At 37.6% G+C, this 24,740-nt stretch overlaps 1 protein-coding gene across 4 annotated transcripts in view; it reads left to right on the plus strand.

Moving 5' to 3' along the window:
• Positions 1–20,577: 20,577 nt before the first annotated feature.
• Positions 20,578–24,740, plus strand: part of mef2d (myocyte enhancer factor 2d) — a 100,090-nt gene continuing 95,927 nt past the window's right edge. For all 4 annotated transcript variants that reach the window (XM_088998028.1, XM_088998023.1, XM_088998026.1 and 1 more), the window contains exon 1: positions 20,578–20,779. The gene's annotated coding sequence lies outside the window, so the exon portion shown is untranslated. The remainder of the gene's footprint in view (positions 20,780–24,740) is intronic.

Consider the following 24,740-nt stretch of genomic DNA (forward strand, 5'->3'; position numbering starts at 1 on the left):
GCTCTGGGGCCTAAAAATAATTTCATTTGGAACAACCTTGAAATATAAATTATTGACATGGCACCAAAAATGCGAACTTTTTTTTGCTTAAAAAAAAATCCCAATTAAAAAACTTACATATTTTATTTAATTCCTCCATTGTGAGACACATACATGTTTTCTTAAATGCATTATTCTTGCATTGGGAAGATTACAAACAAAAGCTAGTTCTGTCAATTCTTATTTATTTCTTGTGAAATTCAGGAAAAGCCCAACAGCAAAATTTCAAGTAGTTTCTTTAATTGTTCAAGTTGACTTTTTTTAAACAGTCCTGTGAATAGATGACCATTTTGTATCAAGCCATCAATCAACAGTCTCTGATTGACTCCTATCAAACTACATTTAAATCAATATGTATTGTATTGTATTGTATTGTATTTTATTGTATTGTATTTAAACCAATTTTACTCCAACAATACAACATTTACATTCGAGCATGCAATTTGTTTTCACCATGATACATTTTAGGAAATGTATACTCAGACTTGTTCAAAATTCAAAATTGCTCTGTTCTGCACGTTTTTAGATGCCCCCCACTCGCGCCATAACGGATTCAAAAGAACCGTTTTCAACGTTGTCCCTCGAAATCTTGAAATTTGCGACATGCGATATGACCACGAGTGACGAGGAAATCCCGTCCGTCACCTGTTGTGCGTGTGCGCCCAGGCACTCACGGCGCCTCAAGTGCTCGCGCACCGGACGTGTCCTATCTATACATGCTTTTGTCCACTTTGTCGAAATGGCACACACATGCACACACAACAGGAAGCAGCGACTGGCTCGCATCTAAAACCTAATTAAAAGCATTTGTTGAAGTATCTTGTGCCCCCACCCCTCCATGACACGACACCCACCACCCCAAAAAGTGTGTGTACCCTTCCCTAGCTTGCACCCTGCTTGTTCGTCTCACCTTCTTAAATGATCCACGCTTGCATCCCAAAGCTCCTTTTTGGGTATAGTGGTTGGGAGTTTGGGGCGGTAGGGGGATACCCAGCTGACAGAATGACGACGACCACTTGCGTACACAGGCAAAAATGAAAACAAAAACGATTAAAAAGCCCAAAACATAACTACTACTACTAATAATAATAGCATTCGAAAATCATGTAAGTAAATCAATCGGCTTCGTTTTGAGGGAGACAAGCAAAGCCAACATGGCGACGTGGAAAAATCTCCCACGCCACACAGTGATTACAGCCGCAATTAGAAACTAATTTGCATATATGCTAATGAGGGATAAAATCATGTGCTTCGTCTCGCCGGAGGGAAATGAGCAGGGGTTTTTTCTTTTCCTTCTTTGAAGAGCTCAAATGTGCTGTGTGATATTGATGATTATTGTGGCCTTTAAGCAACATTTTGATCTAAATTCTTCATTTTGAGCCCAAAAAATATCATTACGTGTATTTCAATTGATTCGAGTTTTCGGGGTAAAAAAACATATTCTGGTTTTTGGTTGTTCTCATTTTATATGCAGAAGATCTGGCGAAGAAGAAGATGATAAATAAATAATTTATATTCTGTTGGTTTTAATTAAATATAATTTTGTTTTAAATCTGACGACGTGATTTCAGAGGGCAATAATTGTAGAAAACATAAAAAAAATACATTAACAAAGATTTATATGTTTTATGGTCTTCATCAAGCTTCTTGTGAAATTAATTAGCAAGAGTTCATTTTTGTGCACATGCGCACTTGAGAAAGCGTAATGCAGTTTTATTCATTCCTTCCGTTTAGAAATTAAATTGTCCCATTCTCAAAAAAACGCCCAATATATATTTGAATGTTTATTTTCAAATGTTCATGGTGTGAGTTTCATTTTGGGCTGCCGTATATTGCCAATTGAAATAAAATAATCAAATAACACACTCACCTCATTAGATACACGTATCTCACGTCTGAGTTGATAAACTAATTGGATATTGCATTCAAAATGTGAGGATGGCCTTCATAAAATTGAACACAAAATGGTTTACTTGTAAAATGTGAAAATAAAGACAACCTGGACATGTGAATTTAGCAACTCAGATCACTATTTGGCACGAGGAGTTGTATTAGTAATGATTGGTTGGATCAATGGTGAGTATAGTTTTTGCTTTTTTGTGTTTGGGAGCCTTTTACTGAGCGAGTTGCTTGTTCTGTAGCCACAAAGGGACATATGTCTTCTTGTGCCGGTCCCAAGCCCGGATAAATACAGAGGGTTGTGTCAGGAAGGGCATCCGACGTAAAAGCTTGGCCAAAACAAACATGCGGATCAAACCTCGAAAGATGGAGGACACTGATTTGCTGTGGCGACCCCTTAAAGGGAAAAGCCGAAAGGAAAAGAAGAAGAGTTTGTTATACTGTACTCATTAAATTGGGGATTTTCCACATTCACATTTCCAAAGTTCCACTTAAAAAAAGCTTAGTTCTAGTTCTAGCTTCTGCTTTTACCTAATCTTTCCATTCTGTATATTTTAAAACCATTCCAACATATACATTTTCTATCTTGACATCCTCGTTCATTTTCTTGACCAATTCAAACCATTCCAGTTTCAACTTATTCGGGTCATTTTAGGAACGACTTCCCTTCCCTGACTTCACAAATTTCCCACATTTTCACGGCAGAAGAAACATTTTACGGCATGAATTTTAAACTGATACAATCTGTTCCAAATTTGAGTCTCACATGTTGCATTTTTGCAATTCATCCATCCATCCATCCATTTTCCCGTACCGCTTATTCCTCATTAGGGTTGCGGGTGGTGCTGGAGCCTATCTCAGCTGTCTTCGGGCACGAGGCGGGGGACACCCTGAATTGGTTGCCAGCCAATCGCAGGGCACACTTTTGCAATTCAATAACATTTATATATCTTCCATATACCAATTTATAGCAACTTTTCTGTCGTTGAGTTTAAAAGTCAGATTTATGAAATTAAATCTTTATTCAAAAATTAATCAATGTACAAAGCACAAGTTATGCTCTGGGGCCTAAAAATAATTTCATTTGGAACAACCTTGAAATATAAATTATTGACATGGCACCAAAAATGCGAACTTTTTTTTGCTTAAAAAAAATTCCCAATTAAAAAACTTACATATTTTATTTAATTCCTCCATTGTGAGACACATACATGTTTTCTTAAATGCATTATTCTTGCATTGGGAAGATTACAAACAAAAGCTAGTTCTGTCAATTCTTATTTATTTCTTGTGAAATTCAGGAAAAGCCCAACAGCAAAATTTCAAGTAGTTTCTTTAATTGTTCAAGTTGACTTTTTTTAAACAGTCCTGTGAATAGATGACCATTTTGTATCAAGCCATCAATCAACAGTCTCTGATTGACTCCTATCAAACTACATTTAAATCAATATGTATTGTATTGTATTGTATTGTATTTTGTATTTATTAAACCAATTTTACTCCAACAATACAACATTTACATTCGAGCATGCAATTTGTTTTCACCATGATACATTTTAGGAAATGTATACTCAGACTTGTTCAAAATTCAAAATTGCTCTGTTCTGCACGTTTTTAGATGCCCCCCACTCGCGCCATAACGGATTCAAAAGAACCGTTTTCAACGTTGTCCCTCGAAATCTTGAAATTTGCGACATGCGATATGACCACGAGTGACGAGGAAATCCCGTCCGTCACCTGTTGTGCGTGTGCGCCCAGGCACTCACGGCGCCTCAAGTGCTCGCGCACCGGACGTGTCCTATCTATACATGCTTTGTCCACTTTGTCGAAATGGCACACACATGCACACACAACAGGAAGCAGAGACTGGCTCGCATCTAAAACCTAATTAAAAGCATTTGTTGAAGTATCTTGTGCCCCCACCCCTCCATGACACGACACCCACCACCCCAAAAAGTGTGTGTACCCTTCCCTAGCTTGCACCCTGCTTGTTCGTCTCACCTTCTTAAATGATCCACGCTTGCATCCCAAAGCTCCTTTTTGGGTATAGTGGTTGGGAGTTTGGGGCGGTAGGGGGATACCCAGCTGACAGAATGACGACGACCACTTGCGTACACAGGCAAAAATGAAAACAAAAACGATTAAAAAGCCCAAAACATAACTACTACTACTAATAATAATAGCATTCGAAAATCATGTAAGTAAATCAATCGGCTTCGTTTTGAGGGAGACAAGCAAAGCCAACATGGCGACGTGGAAAAATCTCCCACGCCACACAGTGATTACAGCCGCAATTAGAAACTAATTTGCATATATGCTAATGAGGGATAAAATCATGTGCTTCGTCTCGCCGGAGGGAAATGAGCAGGGGTTTTTTCTTTTCCTTCTTTGAAGAGCTCAAATGTGCTGTGTGATATTGATGATTATTGTGGCCTTTAAGCAACATTTTGATCTAAATTCTTCATTTTGAGCCCAAAAAATATCATTACGTGTATTTCAATTGATTCGAGTTTTCGGGGTAAAAAAACATATTCTGGTTTTTGGTTGTTCTCATTTTATATGCAGAAGATCTGGCGAAGAAGAAGATGATAAATAAATAATTTATATTCTGTTGGTTTTAATTAAATATAATTTTGTTTTAAATCTGACGACGTGATTTCAGAGGGCAATAATTGTAGAAAACATAAAAAAAATACATTAACAAAGATTTATATGTTTTATGGTCTTCATCAAGCTTCTTGTGAAATTAATTAGCAAGAGTTCATTTTTGTGCACATGCGCACTTGAGAAAGCGTAATGCAGTTTTATTCATTCCTTCCGTTTAGAAATTAAATTGTCCCATTCTCAAAAAAACGCCCAATATATATTTGAATGTTTATTTTCAAATGTTCATGGTGTGAGTTTCATTTTGGGCTGCCGTATATTGCCAATTGAAATAAAATAATCAAATAACACACTCACCTCATTAGATACACGTATCTCACGTCTGAGTTGATAAACTAATTGGATATTGCATTCAAAATATGAAACGTTCTTTTGCGATATTAATTTTATATGTATTTGCTTCATTATTACAGCAACAGATACCCTGATTGTCTTAAGAATTTTGAGCAATGAGACAATAATACAAACCAATACAAGTTATTAATAAATATTAATCAAGAACAATTTACAAAATACATAAACATCATAGTTGAATATAATCCTACCGTATCACTAATAATATGACCTCAATGAGATCTCCCTACTTGATTTTAAGATTCAGCCTTAATTTATTCATGTATCTATTGATCTAGAAATGTATTGATTTTTAAGGGTCATTCATTCCTCATGATTCCTAATCAAATATTACTGGAATTGTTTATTGCCCCCCAACAACCCACGAACAATTATTCACATCTCATTTGCATATTTCTCTGACGCAAGCGGGGCTCAGGTGCGAGGATCACGTGACAAAGAACAGGAAGTGTTGGTGATTTAATTCGTCATTAATGAGCGTCAAAGCCGGAAATGTGGCATGCTTATTTGCATCCAAAGTAGGTCATAGTTAATCGCAAGGTCAAGAGGATGATAAAGGATGTTTTTTTTATTCAACTTTTACTGCTTCTTAATCGTTTTTTAAAAATCTTAAATTAAGGTCAGACATTGGAATGAAATAAACCGTTGTAGAAATCGAATAGACGTAATATGTAAAATGAGAGGAATGCCGAAAATACCCGGATGTCATTCCGCATGACGATGAACTTTTTCCCCTCCTCAAAATGTCTTTTATTGTACATGTATGAGGTGAAATTATTTACTTTGTTCATCTTAGTTATGTTTCCATTTTTTTCTTGGCGTTTTCTTTCCTTCGTGTTGTGATAATTTCCATTTAAACACAGGAAATAAAATTGTTGATTTGGAACATCCTTATATATCTTCCATATACCAATTTATAGCAACTTTTCTGTCGTTGAGTTTAAAAGTCAGATTTATGAAATTAAATCTTTATTCAAAAATTAATCAATGTACAAAGCAAAATTTATGCTCTGGGGCCTAAAAATAATTTCATTTGGAACAACCTTGAAATATAAATTATTGACATGGCACCAAAAATGCGAACTTTTTTTTGCTTAAAAAAAATTCCCAATTAAAAAACTTACATATTTTATTTAATTCCTCCATTGTGAGACACATACATGTTTTCTTAAATGCATTATTCTTGCATTGGGAAGATTACAAACAAAAGCTAGTTCTGTCAATTCTTATTTATTTCTTGTGAAATTCAGGAAAAGCCCAACAGCAAAATTTCAAGTAGTTTCTTTAATTGTTCAAGTTGACTTTTTTTAAACAGTCCTGTGAATAGATGACCATTTTGTATCAAGCCATCAATCAACAGTCTCTGATTGACTCCTATCAAACTACATTTAAATCAATATGTATTGTATTGTATTGTATTGTATTGTATTTAAACCAATTTTACTCCAACAATACAACATTTACATTCGAGCATGCAATTTGTTTTCACCATGATACATTTTAGGAAATGTATACTCAGACTTGTTCAAAATTCAAAATTGCTCTGTTCTGCACGTTTTTAGATGCCCCCCACTCGCGCCATAACGGATTCAAAAGAACCGTTTTCAACGTTGTCCCTCGAAATCTTGAAATTTGCGACATGCGATATGACCACGAGTGACGAGGAAATCCCGTCCGTCACCTGTTGTGCGTGTGCGCCCAGGCACTCACGGCGCCTCAAGTGCACGCGCACCGGACGTGTCCTATCTATACATGCTTTGTCGAAATGGCACACACATGCACACACAACAGGAAGCAGAGACTGGCTCGCATCTAAAACCTAATTAAAAGCATTTGTTGAAGTATCTTGTGCCCCCACCCCTCCATGACACGACACCCACCACCCCAAAAAGTGTGTGTACCCTTCCCTAGCTTGCACCCTGCTTGTTCGTCTCACCTTCTTAAATGATCCACGCTTGCATCACAAAGCTCCTTTTTGGGTATAGTGGTTGGGAGTTTGGGGCGGTAGGGGGATACCCAGCTGACAGAATGACGACGACCACTTGCGTACACAGGCAAAAATGAAAACAAAAACGATTAAAAAGCCCAAAACATAACTACTACTACTAATAATAATAGCATTCGAAAATCATGTAAGTAAATCAATCGGCTTCGTTTTGAGGGAGACAAGCAAAGCCAACATGGCGACGTGGAAAAATCTCCCACGCCACACAGTGATTACAGCCGCAATTAGAAACTAATTTGCATATATGCTAATGAGGGATAAAATCATGTGCTTCGTCTCGCCGGAGGGAAATGAGCAGGGGGTTTTTCTTTTCCTTCTTTGAAGAGCTCAAATGTGCTGTGTGATATTGATGATTATTGTGGCCTTTAAGCAACATTTTGATCTAAATTCTTCATTTTGAGCCCAAAAAATATCATTACGTGTATTTCAATTGATTCGAGTTTTCGGGGTAAAAAAACATATTCTGGTTTTTGGTTGTTCTCATTTTATATGCAGAAGATCTGGCGAAGAAGAAGATGATAAATAAATAATTTATATTCTGTTGGTTTTAATTAAATATAATTTTGTTTTAAATCTGACGACGTGATTTCAGAGGGCAATAATTGTAGAAAACATAAAAAAATACATTAACAAAGATTTATATGTTTTATGGTCTTCATCAAGCTTCTTGTGAAATTAATTAGCAAGAGTTCATTTTTGTGCACATGCGCACTTGAGAAAGCGTAATGCAGTTTTATTCATTCCTTCCGTTTAGAAATTAAATTGTCCCATTCTCAAAAAAACGCCCAATATATATTTGAATGTTTATTTTCAAATGTTCATGGTGTGAGTTTCATTTTGGGCTGCCGTATATTGCCAATTGAAATAAAATAATCAAATAACACACTCACCTCATTAGATACACGTATCTCACGTCTGAGTTGATAAACTAATTGGATATTGCATTCAAAATATGAAACGTTCTTTTGCGATATTAATTTTATATGTATTTGCTTCATTATTACAGCAACAGATACCCTGATTGTCTTAAGAATTTTGAGCAATGAGACAATAATACAAACCAATACAAGTTATTAATAAATATTAATCAAGAACAATTTACAAAATACATAAACATCATAGTTGAATATAATCCTACCGTATCACTAATAATATGACCTCAATGAGATCTCCCTACTTGATTTTAAGATTCAGCCTTAATTTATTCATGTATCTATTGATCTAGAAATGTATTGATTTTTAAGGGTCATTCATTCCTCATGATTCCTAATCAAATATTACTGGAATTGTTTATTGCCCCCCAACAACCCACGAACAATTATTCACATCTCATTTGCATATTTCTCTGACGCAAGCGGGGCTCAGGTGCGAGGATCACGTGACAAAGAACAGGAAGTGTTGGTGATTTAATTCGTCATTAATGAGCGTCAAAGCCGGAAATGTGGCATGCTTATTTGCATCCAAAGTAGGTCATAGTTAATCGCAAGGTCAAGAGGATGATAAAGGATGTTTTTTTTATTCAACTTTTACTGCTTCTTAATCGTTTTTTAAAAATCTTAAATTAAGGTCAGACATTGGAATGAAATAAACCGTTGTAGAAATCGAATAGACGTAATATGTAAAATGAGAGGAATGCCGAAAATACCCGGATGTCATTCCGCATGACGATGAACTTTTTCCCCTCCTCAAAATGTCTTTTATTGTACATGTATGAGGTGAAATTATTTACTTTGTTCATCTTAGTTATGTTTCCATTTTTTTCTTGGCGTTTTCTTTCCTTCGTGTTGTGATAATTTCCATTTAAACACAGGAAATAAAATTGTTGATTTGGAACATCCTTATGACGTTTAATCGAAATTATGAGGGGACTTTTTTTCAGCCCTGTCGATTAATTTTCCGTTTCGTGTCTTGAATGTTTCCAACGTCGAAATCAAACGGCTATTTCAAGAACAAATAAAAGGAAGATTTTTGCATTTTTGAAATGTCCCCTCGCGATGGGAAAAATTACTCATGTTTGATTTGAGTGCACGCGCGCGCGCTTGCACACACACACCACACACAAACACACACAAACAAACACCCTCACAAACACGCTGACACACACGTACACACACAACTAAATGCAGTATCCCACGATGCAAGTTACAATGGCAGCAATTAATATGCACATAAATTAAAAGTGAGACGCTTTCCCCCTCCTTTTAAGGGGTTAATTTCAGGAATGGGTATGAAATAAAGAAAAGGAAAAAAAGATGGAAAGAAAGAACCTTTCGATGAGAACGACGGAGGAGGGCGGGAAAGAGACAGAGAGCAAATGAAATGGCCCACGTTGTGTTTTAAATTTATATTACATTTCAGTTTCCCAATTTTGGTCACACGATGATAAAAGGTCATCATCATCATCATCATCATCATCATCATCATCATCATCATCATCATCATCATCATCATCATCATCGTCATCGTCATCATCAACGTCATCATCATCAGCATCATCATCATCGTCATCGAAATGATCAGTATACAATGCACGTCGTCCTAATTAATTTTAAATTATTACTAGAAACAGGAGACCCGGTTCTCATATTTTGACCATTCTTTGGTTCAAAATGAAGTGACAAAATATTACAAACAGCCCTCAGTATATACGAAGTGCATCCAGACAGTTATATTGTTAAAGTAATGATGAATTTATTTTTAAGAAGAATTCTTTGTCATTACCGCCTTTATTGAGGCTTTTTATTTATTTTTAACCTTTCTGTAACCTATATATTCACATTTATTTGCCTAAATGAACATGAATAGTGAAGCAAAATATGGGAAAAGCAAATGAATGTATTTTGGACCAATTGATTTCAATCTGTGTGTCTTTAAAAGACACATTCAGTGACAAGGTAGAGCAGCAAGGTAGAGATGATTATTTTATTTTCTTGTATTTATTTTTTTACAGAACTGTCTGTTTCTGTAGAGATAATGACTCAGGTTTCGCGCTGTAAATGTAGACAAGTGGATCCAATGGCAGATCGTGGCGCGCACTCTGCAGGTCAGTTGGTGGCACTGCATTAACTTCATATTGTTAGTCCTTTGTCGGTCTCTTATGGTTGACCTTGAATACTACAACATATAAGAAATATATATATATATATATATATATATATACTATATTAGATTAGTATTTGTCAGTCTCACAGTGGAAACATTTACATTTCAGAGCAGCAAAGTTATGAAAGGAAGAGGGAAGGAAAAGAAGTATAAAAACAAAAAACAGGAGCATCTAAAATGTTTCCCCATCAGTTATAATCATTATAATTACCATCATTTAATTCACATTTATTTGTTAATGTTTGAATATACGAATCAAACATTTATGTACTGTATACATTTTTGAGCAAGGGTGTCAAAGTCATTTTTTGCTGCGGGCCACATTGTAGTTATGGTTTCCTCTCGAGGGCCGTTATGAATTTGGGGAACCCATTAGAATGTTTAAATCCCTTCAAATATTACATATGGAGCACACAGCAAATTAATGAATAACTCGTTTTCAAATCTGAAGTCAAGAATAATGACTTCTATTGTGGTTGACATCCAAAAATATGACATTTTGGCTCAGATTTTAGCAATCATCATGGAAATTAACAAGTTTGATTTGCTTTCGCGGGCCGAAAAAATGATGTGGTGGGCCGGATTTGGCCCGCGGGCCTTGACTTTGACACCTGTGTTTTTGAGTAATCAACTACACTTCTTCTTCCAGCACATTACTTTGTTGTATTATTATAAATTAGACGAGTAAAATTTACTCGTGTTTGATTTGAATGAACACACACACACACACACACACACACACACACACACACACACACACACACACACACACACACACACACACACACACACACACACACACACACACACACACACACACACACACACACACACACACCAAAGACGATTATAGCACAGTACCCCCCTCCAGTTTGCTGTCCTTTTTGCGTCAGATATTTTTGTACATTTTATAACTACATACATGTATGTTTTTTTATCCTGCCTTCAGTTTATTTTGTTTTCAATACCATTATCGGCCGCTAGATCGCAGCATATTATTTTATTAGAAAGAAAAAGCTTGAAAACGAACTGGTTAAGGTCAGTTTAGGCTTTTTTTTTCTTCAATCCTGCTTTTCATGGCTACAGAGAGGTATGGATGGAAATAATTATAGAGGAACTATGTTTGGTTCCTAAACTCATAAACCTGACTTCAAAGGATAACCGACGTCTCCGGACAGCTTCAAATGACTTCTACTGAGCGTATTTTACAAAGATTCCACCGCATATAGCTATATTTTACGTTTTAAGACTCACGCTGAATATTCCAGAAGTCTTGTTTTTGAGTTGGTGACGAGTCCGGAAGTGACGTTACTGAAGGAACGCCCCTGACAGAAAAAAAAGGACACATTGTAGCAGTCCTTCCATCATGTCAATGTATTTTGCTGTATTGTTTGGTCTGAAAACCTTGTGTTGCACCCAAAAGCCGCCAGAAGAGGGCGACCAAGCTACATATAAGGAATTTATCAGTATGTGGAAAGGGCTGATTAATTCCTCACAGGAGCTCGGTCGCCATTTTCTGCCTCTTTTTTGGTGATCCATTTCTTCCCCAACGTGGCCTCAAATTGGCACGGAATAAATTCTTTAATCGATTGCAAACATGTATGCTTTCCTCTTCAGAACTATTTGAATTATTTTCATAACTGGATGTGTAACAAGAAAGCATATTCTCCGAATCTGAAGCCATTGTTTTGATTCTCCAGCAATGCAAGACGTCTTGGTGTGACGTCACGAACTCGGGGCGGGACTTTCTGAAAATGCCCAATTCGCAGCTCAATTTTTTGCAGATTTTGGACACTTTAAGTCATTTTTATTGGTGTTTTGCATTTTAATAAAAATATCATACTGCCTGTTTTGGGTATTTTAGATGCAATAAAACGTTTTTCTGATGTCAGTTAGGAAACAAAAAAGTGACGTCGGTTGTCCTTTAAAGTCAAAGTCAAAGTCAAAGTCAAAGTCAGCTTTATTGTCAAATATGCTAATATGTATGACATACAGCACAGATAAGTAAGAGCCTCACCAGCTGCAAGCCTTGCCTCGTGTCACTGGTATTCAGCGCAGCACCCTTTCATATTGTTAGTCCTTTGTCGGTCTCTTATGGTTGACCTTGAATACTACAACATATAAGAAATATATATATATATATATATATATATATACTATATTAGATTAGTATTTGTCAGTCTCACAGTGGAAACATTTACATTTCAGAGCAGCAAAGTTATGAAAGGAAGAGGGAAGGAAAAGAAGTATAAAAACAAAAAACAGGAGCATCTAAAATGTTTCCCCATCAGTTATAATCATTATAATTACCATCATTTAATTCACATTTATTTGTTAATGTTTGAATATACGAATCAAACATTTATGTACTGTATACATTTTTGAGCAAGGGTGTCAAAGTCATTTTTTGCTGCGGGCCACATTGTAGTTATGGTTTCCTCTCGAGGGCCGTTATGAATTTGGGGAACCCATTAGAATGTTTAAATCCCTTCAAATATTACATATGGAGCACACAGCAAATTAATGAATAACTCGTTTTCAAATCTGAAGTCAAGAATAATGACTTCTATTGTTGTTGACATCCAAAAATATGAAATTTTGGCTCAGATTTTAGCAATCATCATGGAAATTAACAAGTTTGATTTGCTTTCGCGGGCCGAAAAAAATGATGTGGTGGGCCGGATTTGGCCCGCGGGCCTTGACTTTGACACCTGTGTTTTTGAGTAATCAACTACACTTCTTCTTCCAGCACATTACTTTGTTGTATTATTATAAATTAGACGAGTACAATTTACTCGTGTTTGATTTGAATGAACACACACACACACACACACACACACACACACACACACACACACACACACACACAAACACACACACACACACACACACACACACACACACACACACACACACACACACACACACACACACACACACACCAAAGACGATTATAGCACAGTACCCCCCTCCAGTTTGCTGTCCTTTTTGCGTCACATATTTTTGTACATTTTCTAACTACATACATGTATGTTTTTTTATCCTGCCTTCAGTTTATTTTGTTTTCAATACCATTATCGGCCGCTAGATCGCAGCATATTATTTTATTAGAAAGAAAAAGCTTGAAAACGAACTGGTTAAGGTCAGTTTAGGCTTTTTTTTTCTTCAATCCTGCTTTTCATGGCTACAGAGAGGTATGGATGGAAATAATTATAGAGGAACTATGTTTGGTTCCTAAACTCATAAACCTGACTTCAAAGGATAACCGACGTCTCCGGACAGCTTCAAATGACTTCTACTGAGCGTATTTTACAAAGATTCCACCGCATATAGCTATATTTTACGTTTTAAGACTCACGCTGAATATTCCAGAAGTCTTGTTTTTGAGTTGGTGACGAGTCCGGAAGTGACGTTACTGAAGGAACGCCCCTGACAGAAAAAAAAGGACACATTGTAGCAGTCCTTCCATCATGTCAATGTATTTTGCTGTATTGTTTGGTCTGAAAACCTTGTGTTGCACCCAAAAGCCGCCAGAAGAGGGCGACCAAGCTACATATAAGGAATTTATCAGTATGTGGAAAGGGCTGATTAATTCCTCACAGGAGCTCGGTCGCCATTTTCTGCCTCTTTTTTGGTGATCCATTTCTTCCCCAACGTGGCCTCAAATTGGCACGGAATAAATTCTTTAATCGATTGCAAACATGTATGCTTTCCTCTTCAGAACTATTTGAATTATTTTCATAACTGGATGTGTAACAAGAAAGCATATTCTCCGAATCTGAAGCCATTGTTTTGATTCTCCAGCAATGCAAGACGTCTTGGTGTGACGTCACGAACTCGGGGCGGGACTTTCTGAAAATGCCCAATTCGCAGCTCAATTTTTTGCAGATTTTGGACACTTTAAGTCATTTTTATTGGTGTTTTGCATTTTAATAAAAATATCATACTGCCTGTTTTGGGTATTTTAGATGCAATAAAACGTTTTTCTGATGTCAGTTAGGAAACAAAAAAGTGACGTCGGTTGTCCTTTAAAGTCAAAGTCAAAGTCAAAGTCAAAGTCAGCTTTATTGTCAAATATGCTAATATGTATGACATACAGCACAGATAAGTAAGAGCCTCACCAGCTGCAAGCCTTGCCTCGTGTCACTGGTATTCAGCGCAGCACCCTGAATCTTTCATTCCCTTTTTTCCTTGATTGTGTGATGCGGCATAGTTGCACTTTCGTCTATATTGACAGCCACAGACAAGGGAGGAGAGGAGAGGGGGCGTTTGTTGGCACGGTTACCATGGAGACCGTCTGCATTGCTAGGCAACCGCAGGGATGCAGTGGAGGCGGAGCGGAAGACAAGCAGCAGGTCACACACACAGACACACACACATGCACACGCGCACAGACACAGCAGAGAGATAAATTTCCATCCATCCGTTTTCCGTACCGCTTATTCCTCATTAGCGTCGTGGGGGGTGCTGGAGCCTATCTCAGCTGTCTTCGGGCACGAGGCGGGGGACACCCTGAATTGGTTGCCAGCCAATCGCAGGGCACACAAAGACATACAACAGTCACTCTCACACTCTCACACTCACTCACTATGCATGTTTTTGAAATGTGGGAGGAAACCGGAGGACCCGGAGAAAACTCCACTCAGGGAGGCCGGACCGGGACGCGAACCGGCGACCTCTGCACTGTGAAGCCGGGAGAGGTAAATAAAATCAAGTAATTGCTCACCGGCTTCCTAACATACTATTAGTTCGAAAGTATAGCTAACTGCTCATTATTGTTGAGGGGAAAACGGAAAGATAGGAAAAAATGTAGACTAAAAATTCAATGTAAGAAAAAAAAAACATTTTACGGCAGCTCAATTTCTGTCACTGTATTATTATTATGATTCAGACTTGATCTTAGTTTGATTCCCTGGTGCTATCAACTATCTTTGTGACTGCTTTATTTCCTGTAAAAATTAGGTGTACATTTTAAGCACTTTGTTACAGCTCCAGCTGTTGTTAAAGCGCTATATAGATCAATATTTAGCTTTTCGTTTTCCTTTATGTTACTTCCGGGTTGGGTGAACGCTGGCGCGTGTGGAAGCCCCTGCTCACCCGCAGAAAAAATATCCTGTGACTGTAAAGTGTCCTTGAGAGCTTATAAATTAAATGCATTATTATAATAATAATAAATAATAATAATAATAATAATAATAAAAATAAGTCTGAATTATTATTATTATTATTATTATTATTATTATTATTATTGCTAATAATAATAATAATAATAATAATAATAATAATAATAATAATAATTCAGAATTATTATTATTAATAATAACAATAATAATAATAATAATGATTCAGAATTATTATTATTATTATTATTATTATTAATAATAATAATAATAATAATAATAGTAATAATAATAATAATAATAATAATAATAATAATAATAATAATAATAACTCGTTTAGTTATTGTCATCGATACTGTATTGGGACACACGGGTCAGAATGTAAAAGTTTCATAAAGCAGAGTGTGCACAGTTCCCCAGTTGTTGTTTTGTATGTGTCTCTGTGGTCTTTTTTTAGTTGTATAAATTCGCCTTGACCTGTTCAATTTCCACCATTGGTCCTTAAAGACCTTTCCAAGCATGATAGACATGTCCACCCTATGTTATATAAATTCTTAAAACTGACATCTGTACTTCTTTGAAGGTATCGGACGTTTTTGCTTCTTATCCAAGAAACTTCGTCAGCAAACTAAAGATGACACAGTTTCTTGGATAAGAAGCGAAACGTCCGACACCTTCAAAGAAGTACAGATGACGGCTGGATTAGATTGGATTGGATATGCCTTTATTAGTCTCACAGTGGAGAAATTTACATTTCACAGCAGCAAAGTGATGAAAGGAATGAAAGTAGAAAAACAAAATACATGAGCTGCTGGAAAGGCAGCCACTCTCACGGCGCCGTCTTGAAGTCAAAAGAACAAAAAAAAACTAAATAACAAAGAAACCTTTTCATCGATGGACCACTCCTGTACAACTGAGAGCTTACACAGACGTTCTTTAAACTGACAATATTTTTTTCCAATATGTCCACAGGATGCTTCTTAGTGACTTTTGGTGGTTTGTTTCCAAAATTCCTAAATCAGTTTTGCACTTTTTCTGCCCTGTAACCTCTCAAAAAGGCGATTTTTTTGTTTATGTTTTCTGACCAATAAACGCCCACTCAGAAATCTAATGACGTTTAAATAATCACCCCCCCCCAAAAAAAAAAAGCTCTAATTCTGTGACAGTAAAGTGTCCTTGAGAGTTTTGAAAGATGCTTATAAATGAAATGTATTATTATTATTATTATTATTATTAATAATAATCTTCCTCTTTTCCTTTCGGCTTTTCCCTTCAAGGGATCGCCACAGCGATTCAGTAACCTCCATCTTCAGAGGTATGATACGCATATTAGTTTTGGTTTTAGTTTCCCTTCCTGACACAACCCTCTGTATTTATCCGGGCTTGGGACCGGCACAAGAAGACTTATGTCCCTTTGTGGCTAGAACAGTCATGGGCAAACTACGGCCCGCGGGCCACATACGGCCCGTTAGGCTTTTCAATCCGGCCCGCCGAATTTGCCCAAATTATAGTACAGTGTCTAAAACTCAAGCCAAAAAGCTAGCGAACAACAGGGCAGATATCTGAAAACCAATCCCATTAAAAAACATCGTCACAAAGTATAAAGTTTTTTTTAAATCAAGAATGGACCAACTACAAATGCTACCTTGCTTAATTTACAGCAAATACGCATAGCTGTAAATTTTGCTACAGTAGTTGATTGCCATTGCGGTGCACAATGCAACGTTGGCATTGCTACCTACGAGCCACTAAGCCCCTTTCATAAGTCTCACGTACACTTTACAGTCACGGTTTAATGTAAATTTACGTTTTGTAGCGTCACATATGTTGTTAGCTTCTTTTGAATCTTTCTTCTAGTCTTAGGTTCTGTGCATCTATTTTGGAAAATGACATGCAATTGCACGACTTTGTAACGCTTGCGAATGTCCGGAAGAAGGAAGCAGGCTTCTGATTGGCTGCCGAGCCGAGTATGCAAATTTCAACTGCAGGTAGTCTATGTTTGTGTGCTCGGCGACGGTACGCGTGTATTGTTAGCGTGTGAAGGCGAGAGCGTCAGTGAGGAGTTTGTTGAGCGCGCGGTCAGGACAAACCATCTATGATTTGGCGGAATTTAACACAAGTAGGTATTATTGAGCTTGAATATTTCGTTGTGTAATAATATGTTTTGAATGTTGAAATTTTTCAATAAATGTTGATTTCTTTAACTTTGCCCCTTCGATGGAAACTTAAAAACAGACGCAATCTTGACAAATCACAGTGCATATGTTATTTTAATCTATTTCCATTTCCTCCTCCAAGTATCTGCGAAATAGTATGTAAACGCCATATTCCTTGAGACAAATTTACCTGATCAGGGATATTTTTCACATTTGAAAGACAGTTAATAAATTGGGGTCTTACTGTGCTATGAGGTTTGTACACACTACATTTAAAGGACAACCGGCACCATTTTTTTGTGTTTCCCACTGACATCAGAAAAACGTTTTATAGCATCTAAAATACCCAAAACAGGCAGGCTGATATTTTTAGTTAAATGAAAAACACCAATAAAAATGACTTCAAAATGAATCCGGAAATGGCCAGTTTCAGAAGGTCCCACCCCCTTGTTCGTGACGTCACGCCAAGACGTCTTGCCTTGCTCGAGAATCAAAACAATGGCTTCAGATTCGGAGAAGATGTTTTCTTGTTCTTGTTCTTCTGAAGAGGAAAGCATAAATGTTTGCAATTGATTCTAGGAGTCCTCCCATATCAATTCGAGCCGTCAAGGACAGAAATGTAGCACCCAGAAAAAGCAGAAGATTGCGCCCAAGCTCCGTTGGAAATGGGCTGATTTGTCAGCTGGGAATTTGTGTCAGTAAATATCAAATAGTTGTCTTGGTGCAACACACAACGATTCACCATGGCGTTATTTATGTGTTTTCCTTCTAATTTCGCCATCAACACGGATCAACACGAAGTTTTCAGACCAAACAAAGTACCCAAAATGCATTGTATGTCGCTTTCTCGGTCAGGGGCGGTCCAAACGTGACGTCACATGGGGATCGTCATCAACTCGAAAACAAGACTTCATGAATATTCAGCGCAAGTCTTAAACCGTAAACTATAGCTATATGCTGTGGAATCTTTGTAAAATACGCTCAGTCGAAGTCATTTGAAGTGATTTTATAAATTATGGACATAACTTGTTCGGAGTATTTCCGGCCCAAACACTCCCTCCGAATGCTCCTGGCCCGGCCCCTCTGTCAAATTTTAGAACCCAATGCGGCCCGCGAGTCAAAAAGTTTGCCCACCCCTGGGCTAGAACAAGCAACTTGCTCAGTAAAAGGCTCCCAAACACACAAAATGGTCATCAGCACAGCAACACCCGGTAAAAAGGTTGGGAGTTGATGACATCATCTCGTTGAGATATGAGCTATGGCAAAAAGATATATAGTCACTTTTATGCTAGTTATTTTGCGTTAGCTTACAATGCTAAAGGTGGGTGTTATTATTGAGAGTGTCGGAGGAACAATCGGTGAGATTGATGAAAAGGTTCCTTCAACCGTCATCCGCATGTATTTTTATTATCATTACAGTATTTGACATTCAGTGAGGCCAATGTCCGACAGGGGGCGCTACATTTAATAGCGTTGTGAAGCAAATTTGGGAAAGTTCCAGTATTTTTAATTACTTCAAACACTCGTTTTTAAAAATGGCTTTTACTACGAAGAAAAACAAAAGGCAGGGAAAATACCTCTTGATCATGTGAACTTTAACCGTATTCTTGATCCTTCTGAATGTGATTGGCTCATTTTGAATGATGATGGTGTGCGCACTTCTGCAAACACTTGATTTCAGTTGTTTTATTTTCGGTTACATTTTTGCACAGGTTATTGGTCACGTTAAGCGTAGAAAAACAGTTTTTTGTCTTGGTTTCATTTTTTTTGCAATCACATAGACCTCACATTTGAACCGGGTTGCTTAAACTTTTGATTCCTGATGCATATTTTGACAAGCAGATTTTTTTTTGTGCGGGTGGTGTTTCACTCATGAATTGTCTCATACGTCACTACAATATTTCCACTTGTTGTCATTCCTTGTGGTGGCATTTCCATGACCCCGGCGCTGACCGGCGTTCATTCCCAGCTGCGGGAATGAGCGTCCAGCTGACTGCAGCAATGGAAATCCATGGCTGTAATCTTCTTATGTAAAGCACAAAACACACAGCGTGTAATCCTTCTTCCAACCTCTTTGGAGATATCACAACTACAAAACTCTAGATACTATGCACATGTGAATTATAAAAAAAAAATCCACAATGTACATGCCACACCAACAGGCGGCGCTAAAACCTCTCGGTTTACGGTTTATATGTGTTGTTAAAAAACAGCCTATATTGAACGTTACGACGATTATCGAAGTAATATGACTTTTAGTACTCTTTTGGTTTAGTTTGCAACTAAATGTGTTTTGATCTATGTTTAACTGTGTTTCAACCCTGTGAAATGGCAAAATAGATCAATAATTTCTTTTAATATGACTGCTTTATCACACGTTTTCACATATCTCTTTGATGACAATACATGTATTCATTTCAGTTATTCAAGTTTGAATGGCATTTGTAATACAATTCTCAATATGAAAGTAATCAAGACCGAAAATTATACACCACTCCGAATATTGTTCCGCTTCTTGTCGAAATCGAAACCGATATTTGTTCATAGTACATACGAAAAATAATGCGTTCCAAATCGTAAGTCGTTATTATTGCTCGATGCGCGCACGTGCTGCTCTGTCAGAACGCACGCCACTAACCCCTCCCGTGCCGTGACGTCTTCTCCCCCCGCCTTCCTCACAGTAAACACAATGTTCATCCGCACCGACTTGACAAAGTAGTGCGAGTTTTTGAATACTTGTCGCCGGTCGTGGTCACATCATTACAATGTTAAATGTACCACCCGACAAAAGATGAAACCTATTGTTGACATTAACGCGTTTAGTATTCGTTTTATCTACATATGAAAGTGTTGATAACGTAGAAAATGGCAATACATCACGGCCAGTTGTTGGTTCGCAATCGCTACCGTCAACTATCGTGTCAAGGGTGAACGTTAAACCCTATCACGGTTGGCCAACTGGGCGATACATTTGACCACGTTTTCGAGCAGTCTCGGTGGTAACATAAACTGATTTGGCGTAAATTGACGTGAAAAGAATTGTTGGGACAGCGTGAGACTCTGAAAGCAAGCGGAGGGATACAAGCTAACCAGAGGTCTGAAACCCCCGCCTACTCCCCCACTACTTTCTCACCTCACCGACCACGCCGCCGCCTCCCGATTGGCTCTAACGTCTCAAAACCCTCGTTCCCATTGGTTTAAGGTCCCTGTCTATCACAGCGCGCGACACCCCCTCAGAACGAACGTCGGCTCCATTTGCAGCGTCGCTAAATAGTTACGCCGCACGTCAAGTCGGAGACGATTTGATCATTCGCCGCCGGGACGCGCTCGGCGGGACAAAGCTCACCTGGTGGCCCCGATTTGCGACGATTTGAGTCGGCATTGGACGCAGCCAGACGACGCTCACCCCCTCCGGTAGATGCGGATGCTCCTTTGGCCCGGTAAGTGGTTGACTGCTGTTTCTGGCTGGGTTCGTGTCATCTTTTTCGGGTTGAGCAAGTGTGTGCGTCCGCTGCTTAGGAATGTGCGTGGAAAGCTGGTGGCTGTAGTTTGGTTTGTTGTTGTTTTTTTCCCCACTCACGTTACTTTGTTTCAACGTGGCAACAACCACACACTCGTGCCTCATTTGGTACATTTACTTTTGTTTACATTTTTAAACGGTGCTGTTTCTTATTTCTTTTTTTTCGGGGGAGGGGGGGGGTATGTTACATGGTCATCTTCCTCGAGCAGCTGGCTTTGATGCATTAAGTAGTAGCAGGTTATGGGACACAGGCACGAAACTTGAACAATGTATCTTAGGCATCATCAAAGGCGTGACTATAATTAGCCTTTCACTTTGGCTTTTTTTAAACACTAAGTTGCATTCCTCACGTACACCAGACCGTTTTTTTGGTTGGGGGGCAGGGGGTGGTGTTGTTCCCTCAAAAGTGTGCTTTGCACTTCCACATATTTGGATCTCATTGGCAGTGAGGGTTTTACATCATATCACTCATTTGGTTAAGGTTTTACTTTGGAATAGACACATTATTGTAACTGCTGGTTCTATAATTGTGACACTGACCACTGGAATGGACAATTAATGGAGGCTCCTCAGTGCTGAATATTTGATCTTTAAACAAACTATTCATGCAAGCTCGGGTGATGGCGAAAGTTTTACCCTGGAACTGATATTGGCTATTTTGACTTTGCACCCAACAGTTTGTAAAGTTTTATAGTGTTACCAAGTTTGACCCTGAAACACTTATTTAAAATGAAGGTCATATGATGGTTGGGTCATGGAGGTTTTACCCTGGAACTGAGAGTGAATGGACCATTTGAAGAGACACCTAGTAGAAATTCTATGATAGGGCGTGAAACAGACCGAAAAAACATTCTGAACCCACTTGTGATTAAATTAAAACACTATATTGTGATAAAAACACATTTTTAGTTCCTTAAATGAATGAATGAATGAATGAATAAATCAATGGCTGAACATTTTTGTGTTTACAACAGAAACATTTGCTTTGGTAGCAGTTTTTGTCTTATTGTCATAAATTTGTTCTCATGTTGTAATGTGGCAAATGTAATGAGCCATACAATTGATGCCAGTTTATCCCGACAATAGACACATAAGTAAGTTTCTTAAATCATGATTTTTTTCCCCCCTTCAACTAAATATTTGTTTTACCTTGGAGTAGGACAGTAATTGGACAGTTTTACCCTGAACGAGGCAGTTAAATATTTTAAAACGCTCACATGGTTTCACCCTGGAACCAGAGTTTATGGATTTTCCCCATCTAGAATAGACCTCAAATGAACGGCAAATAGTTCCAACGGTTTTATCCAGGAACCGATGGTAAAAGAGGACAACATTATTAGATTAGATGAGCCTTTATTCGTCTCACAATGGAGAAATTTACATTTCACAGGAGCTGCTGTTAAGGCAGCCTCTCAAGCGGCGCCATCTTGAAGTCCAAAACAAAATAAAAAAAAAACAAAAAAATGTGATACAACACAAAGGAGATACGGACATTATTTCTCTGGATTCGAGTTAGAGCATCGCGGTGCAGATTCGGAGAAGTTTCATGGTTTATTTTCATTATTTACATTAGCGGAGGAAGTCGATTCATTGTGCGGCGATTCTTGACGTCTTTACAACACTGTCCATCTATACCATAGTGTCAAAGTCAAGGCCCGCGGGCCAAATCCGGCCCGCCACATCATTTTTTTCAGCCCGCAAAAGCAAATCAAACTTGTTCAATTCCATGATGATTGCTAAAATCTTAGCTAAAATTTCAGATTTTTGGATGTCAACCACAATAAAAGTCATTATTCTTGACTTCAGATTTGAAAACGAGTTATTCATTAATTTGCTGTGTGCTCTATATGTAATATTTGAAGGGATTTAAACATTCTAATGGGTTCCCGAAATTCATAACGGCCCTCGAGAGGAAACCATAACTACAATGTGGCCCGCGGCAAAAAATGACTTTGACACCCCTGATCTATACAGTATACTCTGGACGTTAAATGGTACATTTACGGCACGTGTGGACGTAAATCACAGTTTTGCCGCGGGAGGACGGTTTGTGATGCAATCCGGTGGAATCAAGCGACTGTTTTTCTCTTTTTTTCCCGCTGAGCCCATTTCCGCCCATTCCGCACTCATTACGGCGCGTAATTGCCTTTCTCCCGGAAGGCGAATGTCATCAAACTTCTCATTTCTTCCTCAGACCCGGAGACCATTTTGCCGGCGGGGGCTGCCGACATTCGTCCACACATTCTCCTCATTGTCGTGAAGTTATTGCTATCGCATGCGCCGTTTACCGGATGCTTTGCGGCACACTCCCGACATCGTGGATTGTAAATTGTGGATTGACTACACCAAAGTCATTGTGTTTTGTGGGTTTTAACGTTAGGACAAGCTGTTTCCAATTGAGTGTTTACCGTGTAGTACCAATGGTGGGCCACAACATGAACGCTCCTGGAGGAGAGAGATGCAGTGAATAGAAAATTACGAATGAGATGCAAATTAATGGACAAATAAAAATAAATTCCTACCCAAAAATACACCAATTTTAGACCAAAAATAAACACGTTGGATTCATAACAAAAGAAAAAAAAAAGAAAATCTGTCTTAGTAACAGCAGTTCAATGGGCGTGGGTGTGTGGAATAAGAACCACCATTTCAATATACAGTAAAACCTCGGTTTTTGACCATAATCCGTTCCAGAAAACGTTTCGAAAACAGATTTGGTCGAAAACCAAAACATTTCCAATTATAATCAATGTAATAAATGTCTGTTTTTTTAAATCGTTCATTGAGCAATACAGACACGCCTGTTCATAATGGAACGCAACACAAGGATAATGCGTTGGTCACAATGAGACGTGACACAAGTAACTGATGTATAAGGAAGCGTAAAGGATTCGAGTGGTGGATTCAGGTGAGCTCAGAACCGATTTTTGGGCATAAACCGAGGCAGAAAAAAAAATACATTTTTGGTCAAAAACCAAATTGGTTGACTCAGTAAGTTCATGATGATTATTAATAGTAGTAGTAGTGGTATTCTTATTATTACAATACAATACATCTTAATTTATTAGTACAATACTTATTGATTTATATAGCGCTTTAACAACAGACAAATCTGTTACTATTATTACTAATATTGTTATTGTTGTTATTATTAGTATTGTTGTTGTTGCTGTAAAGTGTCCTTGAGAGTTTTGAAAGGCGCTTATTATTATTATTATTATTGAGAACCGAGACTTTCGAAAACAGAGGTTTGATTGTACCATTAAAAAATACAAGAATTCGGAAATTTACCCAGCAAAATGAAAAAGGTCATGAACACTTAAAAAAAATCATGAAAAAATATCTGACATAACTACACAACAATGTTGGATCCTACAAACATGAGTAAACCCATCAAAAATATTTGACAAAAAATTAAATTATCTGAAATTATCAAGTCACATGACTAAAACAACAACATATATTTTGATAATAATACAAACTATTCCACATAAAATAGAAAATATTATCACAAAAAGACATTAGTAGAAGAAAAATACATACAGTGATACCTTGGCTTATGAACTTAATTGGTTCCCAGACAGTGTGTAAGGCAAAAAGTGTGTTTCCCAAAAATTGATTTCCCATAGGAAATCATTAAAATAAGAATAATCTGTTCCCAGGTCCCCATAAAACATAATTTTCTACTTTCTAATTTTCGAAGCCTTAAAACTAAACCAAATATATCTTATTTTACGTATAATAAATGTGCTATGGTATGATAATTAAATAAATAAACTGTAGTGTATAATAAAGTCGTTATATTTACCTTTGTGATGGTCGTTGATGGCTTGATGGAATGAAGTGGCCAGTTTCATCAGCATTAAACACTTGATGAGGAA

Source organism: Hippocampus bargibanti, linkage group LG06, assembly GCF_051943395.1.
Source record: "Hippocampus bargibanti isolate YZ-2025 linkage group LG06, ASM5194339v1, whole genome shotgun sequence".
NCBI classification, from domain to species: Eukaryota; Metazoa; Chordata; class Actinopteri; order Syngnathiformes; family Syngnathidae; genus Hippocampus; species Hippocampus bargibanti.